This window comes from Petaurus breviceps, unplaced genomic scaffold, assembly GCF_028583685.1.
Source record: "Petaurus breviceps papuanus isolate PSGF00001 unplaced genomic scaffold, PetGlider_PUasm1.0 164, whole genome shotgun sequence".
NCBI lineage: Eukaryota > Metazoa > Chordata > Mammalia > Diprotodontia > Petauridae > Petaurus > Petaurus breviceps.
In genome coordinates, this window is record NW_027185735.1 from 13,499,212 (window position 1) to 13,522,643 (window position 23,432).

General features: G+C 36.5%; 1 long non-coding RNA gene and 1 pseudogene across 1 annotated transcript in view; one reads left to right on the forward strand and one right to left on the reverse strand.

Annotated features, from left to right (window-relative positions):
* The window catches only part of LOC138156873 (uncharacterized), a 56,911-nt gene that overhangs the window by 21,793 nt on the left and 11,686 nt on the right, over positions 1–23,432 (reverse strand). The gene's annotated exons all lie outside the window — the stretch shown is intronic.
* LOC138156868 (cyclin-G1 pseudogene) lies at positions 12,965–15,815 on the forward strand (annotated as a pseudogene).

Below are 23,432 nucleotides of genomic sequence, written 5' to 3' on the forward strand. Positions count from 1 at the left end.
CAGGGATGGGCAATGTAACAGATTTCTACCCTGAGTGCTAGAAAAGGGGCCCCTGCATTTTCCCTCTGACCAGTCTGACCCCTTTGCCATGGGGTAAAAGTGGGCTGAGATGTCTGGAAACCTTCATTGCTGCCACTGATTCACTCATTCCAAAGGCCTACTGCTAGTTTCCTGGGGTGCAGGCTATGCCAGACTGCACTCCATTTTCACCCTGGTGCAACAGACCTTTTCTGCCTGACATTCTAAATTGTTTTGGACTGGGAAATTGTTTCATCCCCACCTTTTGTAGGATCTGTGGCTTCAGAATTTGTTTTGAGGAATTATTTAAAGTGGTTTTGAGGTGTTTTGGGGAGAGCTCAGTATTTTCCTTTTCTCTGCTACCTTTATTCTATCTCATCCTTTGTTTTCAAAGAGGACCAGTGATATCATGAAGTGCTGTCTTGATTTGCACGTGAATTGGATTTAAGTGAGGCTAAGTTGCACAAAGTCATCAGCCTCACTCTCTCTTCCAGAGTCATCAAAATTCAATGCATGACAAAAATCAAGACAACTGTCTATAGCCCATGATGCAGTGGATGAGTTTGGTATTTTAATATTTGACAAAGTTTTAAGCATTCTACAACACCTGTTTCAGCCACTTTCATAGCCATCAGGACAAATTGTTCTCATCTGCCCATTTCACCAGGGGAAGTCTTCATATGTTTGGAGTAGACATTCCTCCAAGCCACTAAGTAACTGTTTGTTACCCTCAATCTGGTTTAGCCCTTCAGTCAAAATGGTTTTACCCGTATGTGGTCTCAATAAATCCATAGCTTCTCAGAATCACAGGTGAGAGCAACGCTGAAAGGTGCTTTGCTTCCCTCACTCTAGCAGATAAGGTATAACTGAGGATCCTGAATCAGCAGATATGGCCATAAAACATCTGTAGAAAGAATTATGCCTAGCAATTGTCCCAAATGAACATTTCAAACCACTCCTGAGCAGATAATATTTAGGATGGACTCATGCTATCACAAAGGAGAGAAAACAGAAATCCCAGGAAACCTCTCCTGGGCAGGCTGCCCCCAAATAAGAGAAAGTTTGCCATTTGATAATTTCCTATCTTATCTAATTTTCTTCACAAATTCATTTGTTTCTTCACTCTTGGCACCCAAGAATCCTGGATTACTGGAAGTGTGGATGAAATAATAACACTTATGGAAAAGAATTCTGGACAAGAAAACTGAAAGAAGGCCTGAAGTCAACCCCTACACCTCCAAAAAGTCATCAAAGTATGACAGGATAGGGGCGCCCAGGTGGCTCAGCGAGTGGGAGCACCAGCTCCAGTGTCGGGATGACCTGGGGATCAAATCTGGGCTCGGATACTTAGCACCATACCCAGAAATAATTGGCCGTGTAGCCTTGAGCAAGTTACTTAACCCCAATTGCTTAAAAAAAAAAGTATGACAAGATATCAGAAATAGAAGGGATATTAGGGGATTTATCTAGTACAACTCCTTAATTTTCCAAAGAGCGAATATGAGACCTCAAAGAGAAGGAACTTGCCCAAAGTAGAGGAAGATTCATTCAAATCTTACTGAAACTTAGACTGAACTGAGGTGGTATCAAATGGATATCAAATCTCAGAGCTTCACAAACATTCAGAATTGGAACTTGAAAAACACATTTATATAATTCCTTCATTTTACATACAACTAAATAGACCCACAGTTAGCACCAGTCAGCTGTCAACAACCGTACCAATGCCACATCCATTTGTTTCTTTTCTTCAAACCTGCAAATAAGGAGGGACAAACCTGCTGGTGGTAAGGGAAAAAAATGCCTGAGGCATCCCATCCTACAGTATCAGCTCCTCCAACCTCATCAAATTTATTGGCTCATTTGGGCCTAGAGGAATCTGGATCCATTTGTTCTCTGCTTTGGAGAATTATAAAAATATATATTAATAAAAATCTTTCCTGTTGCTTTGAACCTCAATTTTGTGCCAGGGAATTCCTCACTTGAGCTCACTGATACTACCATTGTGTTTTCTGGTTATGATTCCTTCTTTCTTATCTTTGAAAACAGCCTTGCTTCTGTGGCTGCTGCCCACACTCTCCTTACATTCTTTATCCTCTGATGTCTCTGTCTTCTGCCTCATTTCACCTTTAGAAATGGGAGGAGTCAAACTTTCCACCACTGCCTCACCATTCTCCAGAAGTTCAAATAGATAAACACATGGGAATTTGTATCCAGAAGACTATACCAGTCCCCAGCTTCCCACTACACTGTGACTTGGCTAAGACTTTCTCAGGAACACAGACACTTCCAGGGCTCTTGCCTCTCAGAATGAAGAGCTAAAGGGGAAATGGACTCTTTAGTCTTTCTTGATAGGTCCGAAGGAGCCTTCTCCAGTGGAAGTAGTTACCTATGTGTGTTGTCTTGCCTATTAGAATATAATCTCAAAAACCATAATCCTACAATATGTTGTTTACAAGAAACACATTTGAAAAAAAGGGATACACAAAAAGTAAAGGTAAAAGACTGGAGTAGAATATATTATGCTTCAGCTGAAGTAAAAAAAAAAAAAAGCAAGGGTAGCAATCCTGATCTCAGATAAAGCAAAAGCAAAGAGAGATCTAATTAAAACAGAAAGAAAGGACACTACATCCTCCTAAAAGGTATCATAGATAATGAAGTAATATCATTACTAAACATATATGCACCAAGTTTTATAGCATCCAAATTATTAGAGGAGAAGTTAAGGGAGTTACAGGAAGAAATAGATAGCAAAACTATGCTAGTGGGGAACCCTAACCTTCCCCTCTCTGAACTATATAAATCTAACTACAAAATAAGAAAGAAGTTAAGGAGGTGAATAGAATTTTAGAAAAGTTAGATATGGTAGAGCTCCAGAGAAAATTGAATGAGGATAGAAAGGGATATACCTTTTCCTCAGTGGTACATGGTACCTACACAAAACTAACCATATATTAGGGCATAAAAACCTCACAATCCAATGCAGAAAGGCAGAAATAGTAAATGCATCCTTTTCAGATCATGATGCAATAAAAATTATATGTAATAAAGGACCATGGAAATATAGGCTAAAAACTAATTGGAAAGTAAATAATCTAATCCTAAACAATGAGTGGGTGAAACAACAGATCATAGAAACAATTGATAATTTCATCCAAGATAATGATAATAATGAAACAACATACCAAAACTTATGGGATGCAGTGAAAGTAGTTCTTAGGGGAAATTTTATATATCTCAATGATTACATGAATAAAATAGAGAAAGAGGAGATCAATGAATTAGTCATGCAACTAAAAAAGCTAGAAAAATAACAAATTAAAAATCCCCAATTAATACAAAATTAGAAATTCTGAAAACCAAAGGAGAGATTAATAAAATTGAAACTAAGAAAATGATTGTACTAATAAATAAAGCTAGTAGCTGGCTTTATGAGAAAGCCAATAAAATAGAAAAACTTTTGGTTGATTTGTTTTTTTAAAAAGGAAGAAGAAAACCAAATTACCAGTATCAAAAATGAAAAGAGTGAATCACCACCAATGAAGAGGAAATTAAAACAATAATTAGGAGCTATTTTTCCCAACTGTATGCCAATAAATATGACAATTTAAATGAAATGGATGAATATTAACAAAAATATGAGTTGTCCAGATTAACAAAAGAGGAAATAAAATACTTAACTCCATTTCAGAAAAAAGAAATTGCACAAACCATCAATGAACTCCCTAAGAAAAAAATCTCCAGGGCCAGATGGATTTACCAGTGAATTCTATCAAACATTTAAAGAACAATTAATTCCAATACTATATAAACTATGTGGGAAAATAGGCAAAGAAGGAGTCCTACAAAAATTCTCATTATGATACAAATATGGTGCTGATATCTAAACTGGGAAAAATGAAAACAGAGAAAGAAAATTATAGACCAATTTCCCTAATGAATATAGATACAAAAATTTTAAATAAAATATTATCAAAGAGATTATAGCAATTTAACATGAAGATAATATACTATGGCCAGGTAGGATTTATACCAGGAATGCAGGGTTGGTTCAATATTAGGAAAGCTATCAGCATAATTCGCCATATCAAAAAAAAAACCTAACAGTAATAATATGACTATCTCAATATATGCAGGAAGAACTTTTGACAAAATACAACACCCATTCCTATTAAAAACACTAGATAGCATAAGAATAAACAGAGTCTTCCTTAAAATGATAAGTGGCATCTATTTAAAACCATCAGCAATAATTATATGTAATAGAGATAATCTAGAAGCATTTCCAATAAGATCAGGAGTGAAACAAAGATGTCCATTATCACCACTGTTATTCAATATTGTGCTAGAAATGTTAGCTTTGGCAATATGAGAAGAAAAAGAAATTGAAGGAATTAAAATAGCAAGAAGAAACAAAGCTATCTCTCTTTACAGATGATATGATGGTATACTTACAGAATCAAGTAAAAAAAAACTACTTGAAATAATAAACAACTTTAGCAAAGTTGCAGGATATAAAATAAACCCACATAAATCATCAGCATTTCCATATTACTAGCAAATTACTAATATATTTCCATATATTACTAGCAAAGTCTAACAGCAAGAATTAAAGAAATTCCATTTAAAGTTACTTTAGATATTATAAAATATTTGGGAGTCTACTTGCCAAAACAAACCCAGAAACTAGATGAACACAATTACAAAACATTTTTCACACAAATAAAGCCAGATATAAATAATTGGAAAAACATCAGTTGTTCATGGCTAGACCAAGCTACTATAATAAAATTGACAATTCTACTTAAATTAATTTACTTATTTAGTGCCATACCAATCAAATTACCAAAAATTATTTTATAGTGCTATAAAAATAATAATAAAATTCATCTGGAAGAACAAAAGGTCCAGAATACCGAGGGAATTAATGAAAAGAGATGCAAGGGAAGGTGGCCTGACCATACCAGATCTTATATGGTATTTTAAAATAGCAATCATCAAAACTATTTGGTACTGGCTAAGAAACAGAGTGGTGGATCAGTGGAATAGATTAGGTACACAAGATATAGAAGTAGTCAATGACTATAGTAATCTACTGTTTGATAAACCCAAAGACTCCTGCTTCCGACTATTAAACAAAAACTGCTGGGAAAACTGAAAAATAGTATGGCAGATACTAGGCATAGACCAATATCTTATACCCTATACCAAGATCAAGTCAAAATGAGTATATAACTGTAAAGTCAAGCATGAGCACCTTTCCTGAGGACTGCTGCTATGAATAACTTTAAGGTTCTGATCAAACAGTATAGTGAACTCTCTACTTATTCAACAGTAAACTGAAGCAAAACATTCACAGAAACCAAAGTATAACATTCACAATAATAAAACATTACAACTTATTACTAAAGTGACCAAATAGTCTTAAACAAAAGATATCATTCAATAAGTAACAATCTCAATCAATCAATATAAAGTATTGCTCTAAAGTCTTCTTTCACCTTGATTAGAGACTGGCTTCCAATCTTAACTCAATCATTCTTAAGGAGTTATCATCCTTAAGGGATAGAGGAAAGTACAAAGGTCTCCCACCTCTAGGTCACAGTAAGTCATAATCTTTTCAGTCAGCATTAAGTACTTAAGTAAAGGTCCTTTCATCTTGACTGGAGGCTGACTTCCAAACCCCATGGTTCTTCTTCCCTGCTCTTGACTGAATTCACCCAAATGTCACCTGGATTCACAGGTAGGCAACTCTCCCAACTCTTGCCTGGACTCACATGATGTTGCCTGGATTCACAGGTAGGCAGCTTCCAGCTCCTGTCCCAGCTCCTGTTCCAGCTCAAAGCTCATGGTGACTAGTTCATTTCAATCCCTTCACAGTTTCTGTTTCTGGGACTACAAAGCTTAACAGAACCACAACAATATTTACACATATTAAGCTTAGCAGAGTTACAACAATATTCATACACATTGACGGCACTATCATTTCAATTCATTTTCTGTCTCTGAAATCAATACAAGTCAATACACAGAGTGTTTCTGTCTGACAAAGTAATACAATTCAACAGATAGAATGCTTCTGTCTTACAAAATAACACAAACACAAATCAACACAGAAAGAACAGATGGACAGAGTGCTGACACCACAATGTTCTCCCTCTCAGTTCTGCTTGGTCCCATCTCATGCTTGTACTTTTATATGCTCTGCTCTTTCCTGTTCCACCCTTCCTGTTGCATCAGCAAGTTCCTCTCACCTTGGAATCACAGGAGGGGTTCAAAGGCACAGGAATAGCTGAAACAAGAAGCTAAGTTTTGAATAACTGAAACAAAGAGTTAAGTACTTGCATAATTGAAAGAAGGAGCAAAATACTCCTTTGATTGCCATTATAATGACTTAGATATAAAGGCTAAACCTATAAGCAAACTAGGCAAGCAAAGAATACTTTACCTGTCAGATTTATGGAGGACAGAAACATTTATGACCAAACAAGAGATAGAGAATATTATGAAATGCAAAATAGATAATTTTGATTACATTAAATTGAAAAGTTTTTGCACAAACAAGATCATAAAGGAAGCAGAAAACAGAAAGAATTTTTACAACCAGTGTCTCTGATAAAGGTCTCATTTCTAAAATATATAGAGAAATGAGCCAAATTTATAAGACTACAAGTCATCCCCTAATTGATAAATGGACAAAGGATATGAACAATCAGTTTTCAGATGAAGAAATTGAAGCTATTTATAGTCATATATATAATATAATATAGTCATAAAATGCTCTAAATTACTACTGATTAGAGAAATGCAAATCAAAACAACTCTGAGGTACCATATCACAACTATCAGATTGGCTAACATGATAAAACAGGAAAATTATAAATGTTGGATAAGATGTGGGAAAATTGGAACACTAATGCATTGTTGGTGGAGTTGTGAACTGATCTAACCATTCTAGAGAGCAATTTGGAACTTTTGCACAAAGGGCTGTAAAACTGTGCATACCCTTTGACTCAGCAATACCACTTCTAAGTCTGTATCCTAAAGAGATCATAAATATGGGAAAAGAACATATGTATACAAAAATATTTATAACAGCTCTTTTTGTGGTGGTCAAGAATTGGAAATTGAGGGGATGCTCATCAATTGGGGAATGGCTAAACAAGTTGTGGCATATGAATGTAATGAATACTATTTTTCCATAAGACATGATGAGCAGATAGATTTCAGAAAAACCTGGAAAGACTTACGTGAACTGATGCTGAGTGAAGTGAGCAGAACCAGGGGAACATTATACATAGAAATAGTAACATTGTTCTTGTTTTTTGCTTTTTGGAGGGGAGGAGGTAGGGCAATTGGGGTTAAGTGACTTGCCCAAGTCATGTGGCTAGTTTTTGTGTTAAGTGTCTGAGGCTAGATTTGAACTCAGGTCCTCCAGAAATAGCAAAATTGTGTGTTGATTAATTTTGATAGACTTAGCTCTTCTCAGCAATGCAAAGATCTAAGACAACTCCAAAGGACTCATGATGGAAAATGCTATCCACATCCAGAAAAAGAACTATAGACTCTAAATGCAGACCCAAACATACTATTTGCTCTCTTCCCTTTTTTTTAAATTTCTGCTTTCTTTTGGTTTCTCCTGTTGGTTCTAATTCTTCTTTACATCATGACTTATGTGAAAATGTTTAATATGATTGTACATGTATAGCCTATATCAGATTATTTATAATCTTGGGGAGGGAGGAGAAGAAGGAAGGAAAAAGAGTAATTCAAAGTCTTATAAAAGTGAATATTGAAAAACTATCTTTACATGTAATTGGAAGAAATAAAATTCTATTAAGTGCTTGTGGGGGAGGGGGGAGGGAAAGGAAGATAAGACCAGAGCTGAATAGAAAATTTGACTTTCAAATACAAGACTCAAGAGAAACATAAAAAGGGAAACAGAAAAGAAAAATCATGAGGGATTCAATAATGTTAAATTTTTACATTTCTACATGGGAAAATGATACTTGTAACTCCTAAAACCTTTCTCATTAGGGCAGTTAGAAGGGGTATACATAGATAGAGGGAATGGATATAAGTTGAATATGATGGGATGATTACCTAAAAACATAAAATTCAGGGATGAGAAAGGGGAATGCACTGAGAGAAGGGGAAAGAGATAGAAATTATCTGACATAAAAGAGGCACAAAAGAGATTTTACAGTGGAGGGAGAGATTGGAGTGGGAGGTAGGGGGAGAGTGCACATGAGCCTTACTCTCATCACAAGGGGCTCAAAGAGGGAATAACATACACACTCCATTGAATATAAAAATCTATCTTACCCTACAGCAAAGTAGGAGGGATGGGGAGGCTGATAAAAGGGAGAGTGGTTTGGGAAAGGTAGAAGACAGAAGCAAACACTTTTGAGAATAAAAGGAGAGAGAGGGACACACATAGAGAGAGAAGGATACATGGGGGGGAAAGGATGGAGGGAAATACAAAGTTTTCATAACTGTGAAAAAATTACAGCAAGTTTCTCTGATATAGATCTCATTTCTCAAATATTTAGAAAACTGAGTCATTCTTCATTTGATAAATGGTCAAAGGATACAAACAGGCAGCTTTCAGATGAAGTAATCAAAGCTTTCTACAGTTATATAAAATGCTCTAAATCAGTATTAATTAGAGAAATGAAAATTAAAACAACTCTGAGCTATCAGATTGGCTAATATCATAGTAAGGAAAAATGACAAATGTTGGAGGGGATGTGGGAAAATTGAGACATTAATGCAAAGTTGTATGTTGATTCAGTCATTTTGGAATTATGCTGAAAAAGCTGTAAAATCATGCATACCCTTTGACCAATCAATACCCCCATTAGGTCTGTGTCCCAAAGAGTTAAAAGACAAAAAGGAAAAGGATCTATATGCACAAAAATATTTATAGCAGCTCTTTTAGTGGTGACAAAGAATTGGAAATCAAGGGGAAATCCATCAATTGAAGAATGGCTATACAAGTTGTGATTGTGATGGAATGCTATTGTGCTATAAGAAATGATGAACAGGATGCTTTTAGAAAAACCTAGAAAGATTTACAAAAATAAAGTGAAGTGTAAAGCAAAATGGAATGAACAGAATCAAAATAACATTATATACAGTATCAGCAATATTGTATGATGATCAATTGTGAATGACTTAGCTATTCTCAGCAATTCAATCATCCAAGATAATTCTGAAGGACTAGTGATGAAAAATGCTATCAATCTCTAGACAAAGAACTGATTGCATTTGAATACAGATGGAAGCATACTTTTTTCTTTGCTTTATTTTTCCTGTTTTTTTTAATCTGTGTATTTTTTCACAACATGTTTAACATGGAAATATGTTTTACAAGACTACACATGTGTAACCTACATCAAATTGCTTGCCTTCTCAACTAGGGGTGGAAGAGAGGGAAGGAAGGAGAAATTTTGGAACTCAAAAACTTTTTTTAAATGAATGTAAAATTTTTTACATGTAATTGGGATAAAATATTAAATTTTAAAAGCTAAAAAAAACCCCCAAAGAATGAATATCTTTGACTCCTAAGAAAGTCAAGAAATAAAACTAGCCTCCCTCTCAGACCTAGAACTTGCCCAGTAAACAAAGAAACAAAGAAACCCAAAACAAAACAAAAACCTGTTTCTGGAGACTTCATTGGCCTCTTTTGCCAGAATTCATTGGCTAGTTCTCCCATCCAGGAATTATGGCTGAAGTCTTTAATTGAACCTCTCCTGATCCATCCTTCAGTTCACCAGTAGGCTTGGCCTCTGTTGGCTTACTATAACTGCTAATATCCTGGTAAGGTTTCAGACTAGTTTCAGGAGCTTCAGAGTTAATGGTGATGTCATTCCCAGAAAGGATAAGCACTTTCGATACTCCAGGGACTGGTTTTCTACTTAGCTGCTGACTAAGGAAATCCTACTCCTCCACTTTCTGTAGGGAGATTTATGAGGTTAATATCTGGTTGTAGTAGAGAGTTAGACCACCTAACATGTAAGGAAATGTTGACTATACTGCAGCAATGCACCTCTGCCTTGAAGACAAGTGTTATAGATCAGGTCTGTGCCAATGAAATTATTTAAGTAATTCTTGCCCAAATCCCCACTTTTGTTGTGAGAAGTTTTAATTATTTCTGAGCTTCCCTTTTCCATATCCTTGTGATGTAGTTTGGGGTTGCTGAGAACCCCAAAATGTCAGGGTGTAGGGAGTCATCCACCTGGAAAGAATTCATGCACTCAAACCTTCTTCCAGTCAAATGACAAGGTTTATCGTAACACCAATAGAAGCAGTCCAGATTCTTAGGGAATCTGCAAATCATTGTGGGGAGGAGGGGAGGCCTATGTATACATAAAGGACAATGAAAGGATCTGGATGGGATTAAGGAGTGGTAAGTAGTCTGAAGTGGGCCAGATGCTACAGTGAAATGAATATTAAGTAGTTTGGGGTGGACCAAGAGTGACACTGAAAGGACTGTCAAGTAAGCTAATTAAGTGATCCAGTGGGCTGGAGTGGGCCACATCCTTGGGTGGAGGTATCAGTGATCTAGGCTACTGAAATATGAGGGAAAATTCAGGGACTGGGTTGCTTTCAAAGATGTGGTCTTTTCCTTTTAGGGTTCCAGGTTCCCATCACCCCATCATTGGTACTCATTAAGGCAGGAGGAAGAAATGACACTGACCTCAGGGAGACAGAAGAGGAGTTGACTTGGGTTCTTTCCATGGGAAGTTTGAAGTTTGGGGAAGACAAAACTTATTGGGAAATTGGAGAGCATCTAGTTCACTTTTATTAAATAGCAATCTCTACAATATATCTGACAAGTAGACATCCAGTCTTCAGTGATATTGTCACTAAATACAAGGCAGTCCTTTCCACTGCTGATTGTTAGAAAGTTTTCATTTCGGTTGAGATTAAATCAGCCTCCAGCATTGCCCACCCCTCAACCTTCTAGATAACAGACCCCCAAGCTTGAACCCAGTTCTTCTGACTCCCATTAAATAGTACTGGTGAATAAAACAGACTGGGGGAAGGCATACAGGAAGGAGATTAGCTTCAATAGTCCCTGGGAGGAGAGTCAGATGAAAAGAGCTTGGGAATTAGGTTTTAGGAATGTTGATGATCAGAGGAGTTCCACTAAGAATGTGATTAGAAGGGGAGGGCAGGAAAGGACAGGGGAAGAACTCTGGGACTACATTCTACCAATGGGGTGGGAGTCAAATACCATAGGCCCCATTAGGCACTGTAACTGAACAATGAATTGTTCACAGTAACTGAACAATGTAACCTCACAATTATTGCCTTTTTTGAGGTGTATTTGTGGGCTTTTAGAAATAGGCATTTTAGGATCCCTTTCAATGCATGAGGAGAATTGAAAGATTTTTAGGGAACTATTTTATTATATTTTTTGGAAAGCATTTATTATTGTTTGAATCTACCTTGAATTGGTTAGAAATTGACTAACCTCAGAGACCTATCTGGGAAACAAAACTTTGATCCCACCCAACTCATGAGTCTACCCAATGCTTATGTTTTGGATTCCCTAAATTTGAACGTTTATGCTTACCTACTACCCCTGTCTACAATTGCAACATGTATTTCCTGTAAGTAATTTCCTCTAGAACTCAATATCATGTAAACCTTATAGAGATTAGGGAGGGAGCCTTCTTCTGGCTTTCCTTCTCTACCAAACAACCTTATGAATTTATTTCTAAAACTAGTTCAGATTTCCGTGTTTGTTTTCATAGACTCAGGACTGAATGCAAACTTAAGTATAGGTTCATAGAAACAAATTGTTAATTATTTCAAATAATTTTTTACTTGATTCTCTAAGTATACCATCATTTCATCTGCAAAGAGTGATAACTTTGTTTTTTCATTATCTATTCTAATTCCTTTAATTTCTTTTTCTTTTATTGCTATGCATAACATTTCTAGTATAATACTAAATAATAGTAGTGATAATGGGCATCCTTGCTTCAGTCCTGATCTTATTAAGAAGAATTCTAGCTTATTCCCTTCACATATAATGCTTACTGATGGTTTTAAATGGATACTGTTCTTCATTTTAAGGAAAGCTCCATTTATTCCTATGCTCTCTAGCATTTTTAATAGGAATGAGCATTGGGAGCTCACTTTGAGAAGTGTTGTGTGATTTGACCAGATGAGACTCTGGGCAGCTGTTAAGAGCCCCCCAGCTTTGTAAAACCCAGATGTTGATGCTTCCCTCTCTGGTAACTGTGATTTGGTATGGATGTAATGGTTGGACAGTTTGGAAGCCTGTCTACTTGATATGTTTCTCTGTCTTGTAACCTCTGTCTGTATACTCTGAAGTTCGGGGTGCTGACCTTTTCCCCCTGAACTAGGTAAACAATATATGTTTGATTGATTAAAGTAAGCTTGTTAACCCATTTTGAGTTGCTTTCCTTTAGAAAAGCAGATCTAAGAACCTGTTTTGGCAGCCACCCTGGGGATGCTGGGGTGCTTGCTGCTACACAAAAACCTGGAGAAACATCTTTTCCCATAATTAATTATTCATCTTCCTCTGTATTCCTATATTCTCCTAGGCTTAAATAAATGTTAGTCACAGGAAATGCAATTTTAACAGTGTCACAAATATTAAAAATAAAAGCATAATCATTTACAAAAAAAATTAGGAATGAGCATTGTATTACTGAAAGTTATGTTGACTTCAGCGCTCCTTGGGCTGGGACTGGTATCATTCTCAGCTTGCTGGAGCTGCTGCCCCATAAACCCCTTCCATTATCTCCCCCCACCCTCCCCCGGACCCTCTCCTCTCCCTCTTATAGTTCCTGTGTCATCCGGGACGTTTGGACCAATTTTTCAGGGTGAGGAGAGGACAGGCGGGGGGGGGGGGTGGGGGGGAGGGAGCTTGCTATTGGGGAAGAGCCGCTGTGAGGAGCTCAAGATGATAGAGGCGCTGGTAACAACTGAAGCTCAGAAACTGCTGCACCAGCTGAATGTTCTGTTGGAACAGGGGTCCAGATGTCAGCCAAAGGTCTGTGGCTTGATCTGCTCATGATAATGGCCTATGAATGACGGCAAGACTGAGGGACTTTGAAGTGAAAGATCTTCTTAGCCTAACTCAATTCTTTGGTTTTGACACAGAGACTTTTTCTCTAGCAGTGAATTTACTGGACAGACTTCTATCCAAAGTGAAGGTGCAGCCCAAAGATTTTGGATGAGTGGGACTAAGTTGCTTCTATCTGGCTGTGAAATCGACAGAGGAAGAGAGAAATGTCCTGTTACCCACTGATTTGATACGAATAAGCCAATACAAATTCATAGTTTCTGACCTGATGAGAATGGAAAAGATAGTGTTAGAGAAGGTGTGTTGGAAAGCCAAAGCGACTACTGCCTTTCAGTTTCTACAGCTCTATTATTCACTCATTTATGAAAACTTACCATTTGAAAGGAGAAAGAACTTGAGTTTTGAAAGACTGGAAGCTCAGCTTAAGGCATGCCATTGTAGGATTATGTTTTCTAAAGCAAAACCTTCTGTATTGGCATTGTCTATAATTACACTGGAGATTCAAGCACAGAAATTTATAGAATTGACAGAAGGAGTAGAATGTCTTCAGAAACATTCCAAGATAATTTGCAGAGATCTGACCTTCTGGCAGGAACTTGTAACAAAGTGCCTAACTGAATACTCATCAAACAAGTGTTCTAAACCAAATGTTCAAAAGTTGAAGTGGATTGTATCTGGGCATACTGCATGTCAGTTGAAGCATAGTTATTACAAAATTGCTCATCTTCCAACAATCCCTGAAACTGGGTCTTAATAGGATTCTTATGGTGAAGAAATTCAACTATTTTGAAGGCTTATTTCACATCAGAACTGTGGACTCCAATATTAGAGTGGATTTAAGCTGTGAAGTCTGAAACATAGCAACTAGGTTAGGATTGATGTTTGCAGACTTGAGGGGAAAACAGGCTGTAGTTGGAAATTGATTATGTGTGCTGCAGTTAGAAATGTGCTCAGGACTAAATTATGATCTTCTTTGAAGCATGTTTATGAAAACTAAAACTCAAATGTGAAACTCTAATGGAGAATAAGGATGGGAGACTATACTGTGAATTGACAGTTAATATTGATCCAATCTAGTAGTATCTGGATCAGTATACTGATTATAGGTAGTATTGAGGGCAAGGTGTGATTGACTTTAATTGATGTAATTTGAATTGTGATACAAATTCATATAAAAACAGATCAACTTCAGAAAAATGGTATGATGTACTTTAGTATAGTCAGGGTTACTAGTCTTTGAGGCAGTATAAACAACTTTGTTAAAGCCTTATACAACTAGATAATCCAATAATTCTAAAGATTTATTTTTGTTTGGCATATTTTTCATATAAATTTTATTATAAAATTCTACTAAAATTGTAGACAGATGTTAAATTTAAGTGATCTTCAACATTATTGTAGGGAACAAGTGATATGGTATACAGTTTTATACAGAATGATTTTTATCTTAGAAAAAATTTTCTCTTATACAAGCAACTCTTATAGTCTGCCAATTTGAAACCTCAACTGTGCCCTTCTAAAGCAATATAAGCTAATGCTAACATGCTAGAGTTTTTAAATAAGGATTAAGGTTGGACCATTAGTATGGAACTTTGTATTTAAAAGCAGTACCTATGGGGAATGCTGTTGTCACAATGCTCCTGTAACAGCTCAATTTAGACTAAAGTGAGTTGTCTATCCAGATTCAAGTAAGCACCAATTTAATTGACTAATTATGTGGCACGTGGAGCACTTAAGGCTAGTTGTAGGTTAATGAATCTAAATTGATATAGAGGGTAGAGAAAGCATATAGTTAATCAGTGCAATATATAGCTTAACTTCCACAATAGCTATAATTATAATTTCCCTTTGACATCATGTTGTGGGGGGAAAAAACTTCCCTCTAAAGGTAAACCAAAGAACCACAGTATGTCTCATGTCTTATGCTTCATTTTGTAAAGCGTTTTGCAGATGCACTCTTCAGTTACTTCTAAACACCTGATTCATTGAAGAATTTCCTTTCTAATTCATCAATGCAAACTTAAGTTGGCTGAAGCAACCTAACAAAGTACCATTGTGTTCTGGTACTAAGAAAGTGATCTTTCAATGAAACTATTGAAATGCAAAAGAAAAAAAAGGTATGTTGACTTAATATCCTATTTTCCCCATCCTGCTGGTCAATTAGTGTTAAGGGAGGAATCACCCAGTCTCCTGATATTGCTCACATAACCAAGTTACCCCTACCTGTGATCTACCTACATATTGTTATATTTTTGCTACCATGGGGAGGAACTGAGATGCAACCTCTTTTGCTGAGATGCCCCTATATGAATTGTCTTAAAGTTACCTATAAAAACTGGCCCCACCTTGAAGACATCTCTCATGAATAGCCTATTAACATGTTGCTACTTTGATGTACTTATAATAAATTCCTTTTAATTCTCTTTGTCCTGAGTTTTGCCCATTAATCAGGGTGAAAACTCAAATGAAGAATTTTCCTTTTAACATTATCTTGTCAAAAGTTTTCTCTTCATCTATTGAGATAATCATATGATTCCTGTTGGTTTTGTTATTGATATGGTCATTTTATACTGATAATTTCCCTAATATTGAATAAACCCTGCATTCTGGGCATAAATTCTACCTGGTCATAGTGTATGATCCTTGTGATAATGTCCTTGCTAGTATTTTATTAAAATTTTTTTGCATCAATATTCATTAAGGAAATTGGTCTGTAGTTCTCTTTCTGTTTTAACTCTTTGTGGTTTAGGTATCAAAACCACATGTGATAAAAGGGATTTGATAGGATTCCTTTTTGTGCCTATTTTCCCAAATAATTTAGATAGTATTAGAATTAATTGTTTTTTAAATGTTTGGTAAAATCCAATTGTCAATCCATTTTGTCCTGGGGATTTTTTCTTAATGAGTTCATTGATGGCTTGTTCAATTTCTTTTTCTGAGATAAGGTTATTTAAATGTTCTATTTTCTCTTCTGTTAATCAAAGAAACTTATATTTTTGTAAATATTCATCCATTTCACTTAGATTGTCAGATTTATTGGCATCAAATTGAGCAAAATAGGTCCTAATAATTGCTTTAATTTGCTTTTCAGAGTCAGGAGTACCTGAGTTCAAACCCGGCCTCAGACACTTAACACAAAAGCTAGCCATGTGACTTTGGGCAAATCACTTAAACTCAATTGCCCTCCAAAAAACAAAAAATAAAAAAAAAAATAAAAATAATTTCCTTTTCATTGGTGGTAAGTTCACTCTTTTCATTTTTGATGCTGGTCATTTCTATTTCTTTTTTAAAATCAAACTAACCAATGGTTTATTTATTTATTTTTATTATTTTTTTAAAAAAATAAAACCAGCTTCTAGTTTTATTTATTAGTTCAATAATTTTCTTACTTTCAGTTTTTTTTTTTTATTTCTCCTTTGATTTTTAGGATGTTTAATTTGGTATTTAATTGGTGTAAGGGTTATGGGATTTCAAGATCTTCCATGCCCCATTGGACTTGCTGATGTAGTAGGAAGGGGTGGGGCAAGAGGAAGCGGAAGCCAAGCTAGAGTTCCTGCAGTGGCTAGCAGTGGCAGCAATGGCGGCAGTGGCAGCGGCAGTGGTAGTGGTAGTGCCAAGGTGGAGGCGCAAACCCCTTTTTGAGCCAGCCAGAATTTCTTCTAAGGACTCCTGCTGAGGACTGCTAGGGGCCGGAGCTGCTAGGAGCATGCTTCCTAGATGCTGAGTAGTTGCTGTGAGTGGGGAGAGGAAGACCTTTGCCTGAGGTAGCCCGTTCTGTTTTAAAGGCTTGAGAATGTGGGTGCTTTCTACTTTATCTACCTGTGCCAATTTCATAACTACTCTGATGGCTTTGACTTTCTGGTTTTGGGACTCAGTCATTTGGTGTTTTAATAAATGTTCTAGCTTTATCCCCCATATAGCAAGCCTGATATACTTTTTAATTAATAACCACATCAGCATATTTTTAATTGCCATAGGCATTGTGAATATTGCATTGCTGATATAATTGGAGATATTAATTTTTCTTTTTCCAGTTTTTGTTGTTGTTGCATGCTCACATCATTGATCTGCTCTATCTCTATTTTATCAATATGAGCATTTAGAGATATACATTTTCCCCTAAGCACTGCTTTGGCTGTATCCCATAAATTTAGGTATTTAGTCTCATTATTGCCTTCCTCTTTAATGAAATTATCAATTGTTTCTGTGATTTGTTCTTTGACCCACTCATTCTTTAGGATTAGATTATTTAGTTTCTCATTAATTTTTAGCCTTTCTTTCCATGGCCATTTATTGAATGTAAATTTTTATTGTATTAAGATTTGAAAAGCATACATTTAATATTTCTGATTTTCTGCATTTGGCTGTAAGGTTTTTATGTTCTAATATATGGTCAGTTTTTATGTAGGTGCTGTGTACTGCTGAAAATAAAGGCATATTCCTTTCTATTCCCATTTAATTTTCTCCAGAAGTCCATTATATCTAACTTTTCTAAAAGTTTACACACCTCCTTAATTTCTTTCTTGTTTACTTTGTGGTTAGATTTATCTAGCTCTGAGAGAAGAAAGTTGAGGTTTCTCAGTATAATACAGTATAGTTATTTCCTTCTCTAACTTATTAAATTTCTTTAAACATCTGTATGCTATACCATTTGGTGCATAAGAATTTAGTATTAATATTACTTCATTGTCTATGGAATCTTTTAGCAAGATGTAGTTTTTCCCCCCTTCTTTTCTTTAATTAGATCTATTTTTGCTTTTGCTTTGTCTGAGATCATAATTGCTGCCATTGTTTTGTTTTGTTTTGTTTTTCACTTCGGCTGAAGTATAATAGATTCTGCTACAGCTTTTTACCTTTACTCTGTGTGTCTCTCTGCTGCAAATGTGTTTCTTCTAAACAACAAATTGTAGGATTCTGGTTTTTGACTCACTCTGCTATCTGCTTCCATATTATGGGTGAATTCATCCCATTCATATTCACAGTTATGATCAGTACTTGTGTATTTTACTCCACCCTATTTTCCCCTGTTTATTCTTCTCCATGTGTGTGTGCATGTCTCTTTCTCTTCACCTTATCACTTCTCAGAAGTCTTTTGCTTCTGACCATTGCCTCACCCTCTCTTCTATATCCCTTCTTATCACCTTTCCCCCCTATTTCTCTATAGGGTAAAAGAGATTTCTATATCCAATTGAAAGCTTATTTTCTCCTTGAGCCAATTCCAATGAGAGTAAGGTTTAAGTATTATCCACTAGCCTGCCCCCACCAATCTTTTCTCCACTGTAATAGTTATTCATCCTATTCTGTCTCTCCCTCCCCACTTCACCAATGCAATTCTCTTTATCATTCTTTAACTTTATTTTTTTGGGGTAACATCCCATTATATTCAAGTTGTAATTCCACCCTCTGTCTATGTATACTACTACTAATTGCCCTAATAGTGATAAAATTCTTTTTTTTATTAAGCAATTGGGGTTAAGTAACTTGCTCAAGGTTACATGGCCAGTTATTTGCGGGTGTGGTGCTAAGTATTTGAGCCCGGATTTGATCCCCAGGTCATCCCAACACTGGAGCCAGTGCTCTTACTCGCTGGCTACCTGGCCGCCCCAGTGATAAAATTCTTAAGAATGACAAATATCATCTTCCCATATAAACAGTTTAACCTTATTGAATCTCTTGTGATTTCTCATTTCCGAAATATTTCCCTTTTTATGTTTCTCTTGAGTCTTGCATTTGAAAGTCAAATTGTCTATTCAGCTCTGGTCTTTTCATCAGGAATGCTTGAAAGTTCTCTATTTCCTTGAATATCAATTTTCCCCCCTGAAGGATTATACTCAGTTTTGCTGGGTAGGTGAATCTTGGTTGTAATTTTAGCTTCTTTGCCTTCCAGAATATAATATTCCAAGGCCTCTGTTCCTCTAATGTAAAAGCTACTAAAACCCTGTGTAATCTTGTCTGTGACTTGACATCATTTGAATTGGGTTTTTTTGTACTTGCAATATGTTCTTCTTGACCTGGAATCTCTGGAATCTAGCTATAATATTCCTGTGAGTTTTCATTTTGGAATTTCTTTCAGAAGGTGATTGGTGGATTTTTTTCAATTTATCCTCTGGTTTAGGATATCAGGACAGTTTTCCTTGATAATTTCTTAGAATATGATTTCCATGCTCTATTTTTTTAATCATGGCTTTCAGCTAGTCTAATCCTTCTTAAATTATCTCTCCTGAATCCATTTTCCAAGTCTATTGCTTTTCCAATGAGATATTTCATATTGTCTTCTATTTTTCATTCTTTTGATTTTGGTTTCTTGATGTGTCATAAAATCACTAGCTTCTACTTGCCCAATTCTAATTTAGTCTTTTTTTTCCAGTGGATTTTTGTGCATTCTTTTTCATTTGGCCACTTTGTAAGTTCTTCTGTGAATTTTTATACTTCTCTTTGCATATTTTTTGCACTTCTTTTACAAAGCTATTGACTTTTTTTCATAATTTTCTTGTATCACTCATTTCTCTTCCCAATTTTTCTTCTACCTATCTTATTATTTTTGTCCATTAAAAAAAATTTTTTTTAGGAGTTCATCTTGGGCCTGCAACCAATTCACATTTTTCTTTGAGGTTTTACATGTAGGCATTTTGATATTGTTGTCCTCTTCTAATTTTGCGTTTTGACCTTCCCTTTCACCACAATAACTTTCTATGGTCAAGTTCTTGTCTTGTTTTGTATTGTTTTTGCTCATTTTCCCAGACAGTTACATGATTTTAAAATCTAAGTTAAAGTCAGCTGCAAGGGCTTGCCATTGGTCTGTGCCAAAGGCCAAGAGGCTGCTGAGCTGCACTGGGGGCTGTTGGGACTTTCTGTGAGCCGCACCAGGGACTGGGGTCTGACTGCTGGCTTGCCTGGATACTTCCTGTGCTGAACCTCCCTTTTCCTTTGCCCCAGGGAGACAAACCTTTCCTTTTATCCTTATAACTTGTCTTGGACTATAAAATTGTTTCACCCTGTCCTTTTGTGGGTTCGGCTGTATCTGAACTTGTTTTAGGTTTTATTTTACATTTGTTTGGAGGTGAATTTGGGAAAGGTCAGGTGAGTTCCAGTTTTATTTTGCCATCTTGGCTCCACCCGTGCAGAAGCATAAAAACAAAAGAAGTCTTAGAAACTACCAGTTGAATGCTCTTGTTTTACAGGGGGTAAAACTAAAAGCCAGAGAGGGGAAAGGAGTGGGCTCAAGATCACATGTTGACCAAACAGAACAGCATAGACTCAGCCCAGGTCTTCTGACTTCAAGTCCTATCCTCTTATCACCTCCCTTTGATGGCATTCACAGTTAGCATGAAGGTCAAATAGTCACTCTGATGGACTGATCAGTCTTGACTGGCATAGATATTCCTTCATCTCATGTCATTCTGATATTATGATGTAATTTTGGTCCTTTTTGATTAGGAAAGATGGCATTCTCCTTACCCTTTGGTAAGGAGAACAAAGGATGTTCAAGTAGGACTGATATCTCTGATGCAAGGGCCACTGAGCCTTTTTTGAGGTTGTCTATCCACCTTTTTTGTCCACCTGTCACCCAGCTCTTACCTGTGCCTTCAAGAAGCTGTAACATGGAGAGGATTCTGAGAAGATGTTCGAGTAGGTCAGAAAGTTCTAAGCTCTTTAGATTTCTCCCACAAACAAGATGAAATAGTGCCTAGGGGCAAACATAGAGCAGTAAAAATAAATAAGAGTGGGGGCAGAACAGTGGTCCTCCTGGGACAATTAGATATTAAATATTCATCTGAAGAAAAATCCAAGGATGAGATTTCATGCCTCTGAAAAGTAAACACCTCAAGGTAAAGTTTGAAAGGCGGCCTTGGTCCCAGTCACAGGAATTTTTACCCCCAGGATAATAAGGGGAGTTGGGCATCTGAGCCAGCAATGATTGAGGGAATTTTTGCTGGTAAGGAACACCAAACCCAGCTGTGCTACAAGATGTGGCAGGGGGAGAGGGGAAGAAGAAGCCAGGACATATCCTGTGAGTGCAGAAGCAGTGGGGTGAGATTGCTGTTGGTTATGGGCACTTACTGAAGGCTGGAGGTCTTGGTGTCTGTTCCAGATCAGAGGGGAGAATTGAAGGAAGATCTGAAGTCAGAGACACCATCCCCCATACCCCAGGACTAGAGGTGATTACAAAAATTAAATTGCTAAAATTAAAAAAAAATGAATAGGCAAAGGAGAAAGAATCTAACCATAGAGAATTGCTAATGCAATAGAGAAGACTGGGGTTTGTCTTCAGAGGAGTATACTGAAACAAAGAAACCCTCTTTTACTTCAAGGAATAATGTCAAATGTCTTGCCCAAAAAGAATTAATAAAAGAAAATTAAAATACTTTAAAAATCAAATGTCAGAGATTGAGGAAAAGCATTAAAAATATGACAATCCAAGAAAAAGAAAGCAAGATTGTGCAAAGAAAGTAAGCCAATTATAAAAATAGATCTAGAATCTTAAGAAGAAAATGACTCCTAAAAAATCAGAATTGGGCAAGGGGAAGTCAGGGAAGTTATAAGAGATCAAGCAATAACAAAACAAAATATAAAGAATGAAAAGATAGAAGAGAATGTGAAACATCTCAAAAGAAAAGCAAATTATCTGGAGGACAGATCAAGAAGAAACAACATGAGAATAATTTAACTATCTGAAACCTATGATCAAAAAAGAATCTTGACACAATAATACAAGAAATAATGAAAGAAAATTGTCCTTGGGGGTGGAGGCAAGATGGTGGAGTAAAAGCAGGAACTTGCTTGAGCTCCCACTCCAACCACATCCAATACCTGTAAAAAGTGACTCTAAGAAAATTTTAGAGCTACAGAACCCACAAAGCAACAGAGAAAAACAAATATCCAGCTGAAGCCAGCCTGGTAGGCCAACAGGAAAGATCTATTGCACTGGGCTAGGAGCAGAGTATAGTCCCATGTGGGCCCTGCTGGCACAGACTGTGAACACAGACCAGCTGGAGGAGATTCAGGAGAGTGAATCAATGGAATCTGTGGAAATGTTTCCAGACTTCTCAACCCATAAACACCAAAAAGAAAATAAAAGGTCAATGGGGGAACTCTGTTGATCCTGGATGAGAGAAGAGCACAGTTCAACCCCTGCCCCCAGGGCAGCAGAGTTAGTGGCAACTGCAACTGCTGCTGCAGCGGTTGCCTTCTAAGCTCCAGGCCTACAAATAATGGGGGAAATGAGAAAATGAGAAACTCACCAGAGGGCAATTGCTGAAATCTCTTTGCTGGCACTGAGGCAGGATTCTCTTGCTTTGCCCTGCTTGGATCTGGGTCACAGTCTTGGGTAGCAGTCCTGGGGTAAAAAAGGCTAGCATGGCAGAGTTTGTTGAGACTGTGGAGAGGCAATCTTCCTCACAGTTTAGAGGCAAGTGCCTAGAAGAAGCTCTGATAACAGCAGTGTAAAAGCCCAGAAATTTGGGACACAGAACTCTCCACTCTGGAAGCAGAGTTCTACCATGGCAAAGAGCTCAAAAGTCAAGTAATTGATTGGCAATATGAGCAAACAGAGGAAGCAAAATCAAACTGTAGAATCATTTTTTTTTGTGACAGAGACAATTACAACATAGAACCAGAAGAAGACAACAAAGTCAAAACTCCTGCATCAAAAGCCTCCAAGAAAAATATGAACTGGTCACTGGCCATGGATGAGGCCAAGAAAGATTTTGAAAATTAAGTGAGAAGTAGAGGAAAAATTGGGAAGAGAAATGAGAATGATGAAATAAAATCATGAAAAATGAGTCAATGATCTGCTAAAGGAAACCCCAAAAATATGGAAGAAAATGATACCTTAAAAAATAGTCTAACTCAAATGGCAAAAGAGGTCCAAAAAGCCAATGAGGAAAAGAATGCCTTAAAAAGTAGAACTGGCCAGATGGAAAAGGAAGTTCAAAAGCTCACTGAAGAAAATAATTCCTTCAAAATTAGATTGGAGCAAATGGAAGCTAATGACTTTATGAGAAATCAAGATGCTATAAAACAGATCCAAACAAATGAAAAAATAAAAGGCAATGTGAAATATCTCATTGGAAAAAGCACTGAAAATAGATTTAGCTGAGATAATTTTAAAATAATTGGACTACCTGGAAACCATAATCAAAAAAAGAGAGAAGAAATTATCAAGGAAAACTGCCCTAATATTCTAGAACCAGAGGGCAAAATAGAAATTGAAAGAATTCACCTACCACCTCTTGAAAAAGATCCCCAAATAAAAATGCCTAGGAATATTATAGCCAAATTCAAGAGTTCCCAGGTCAAGGAGAAAATACCGTGTTTCCCCGATAATAAGACACTGTCTTATTAT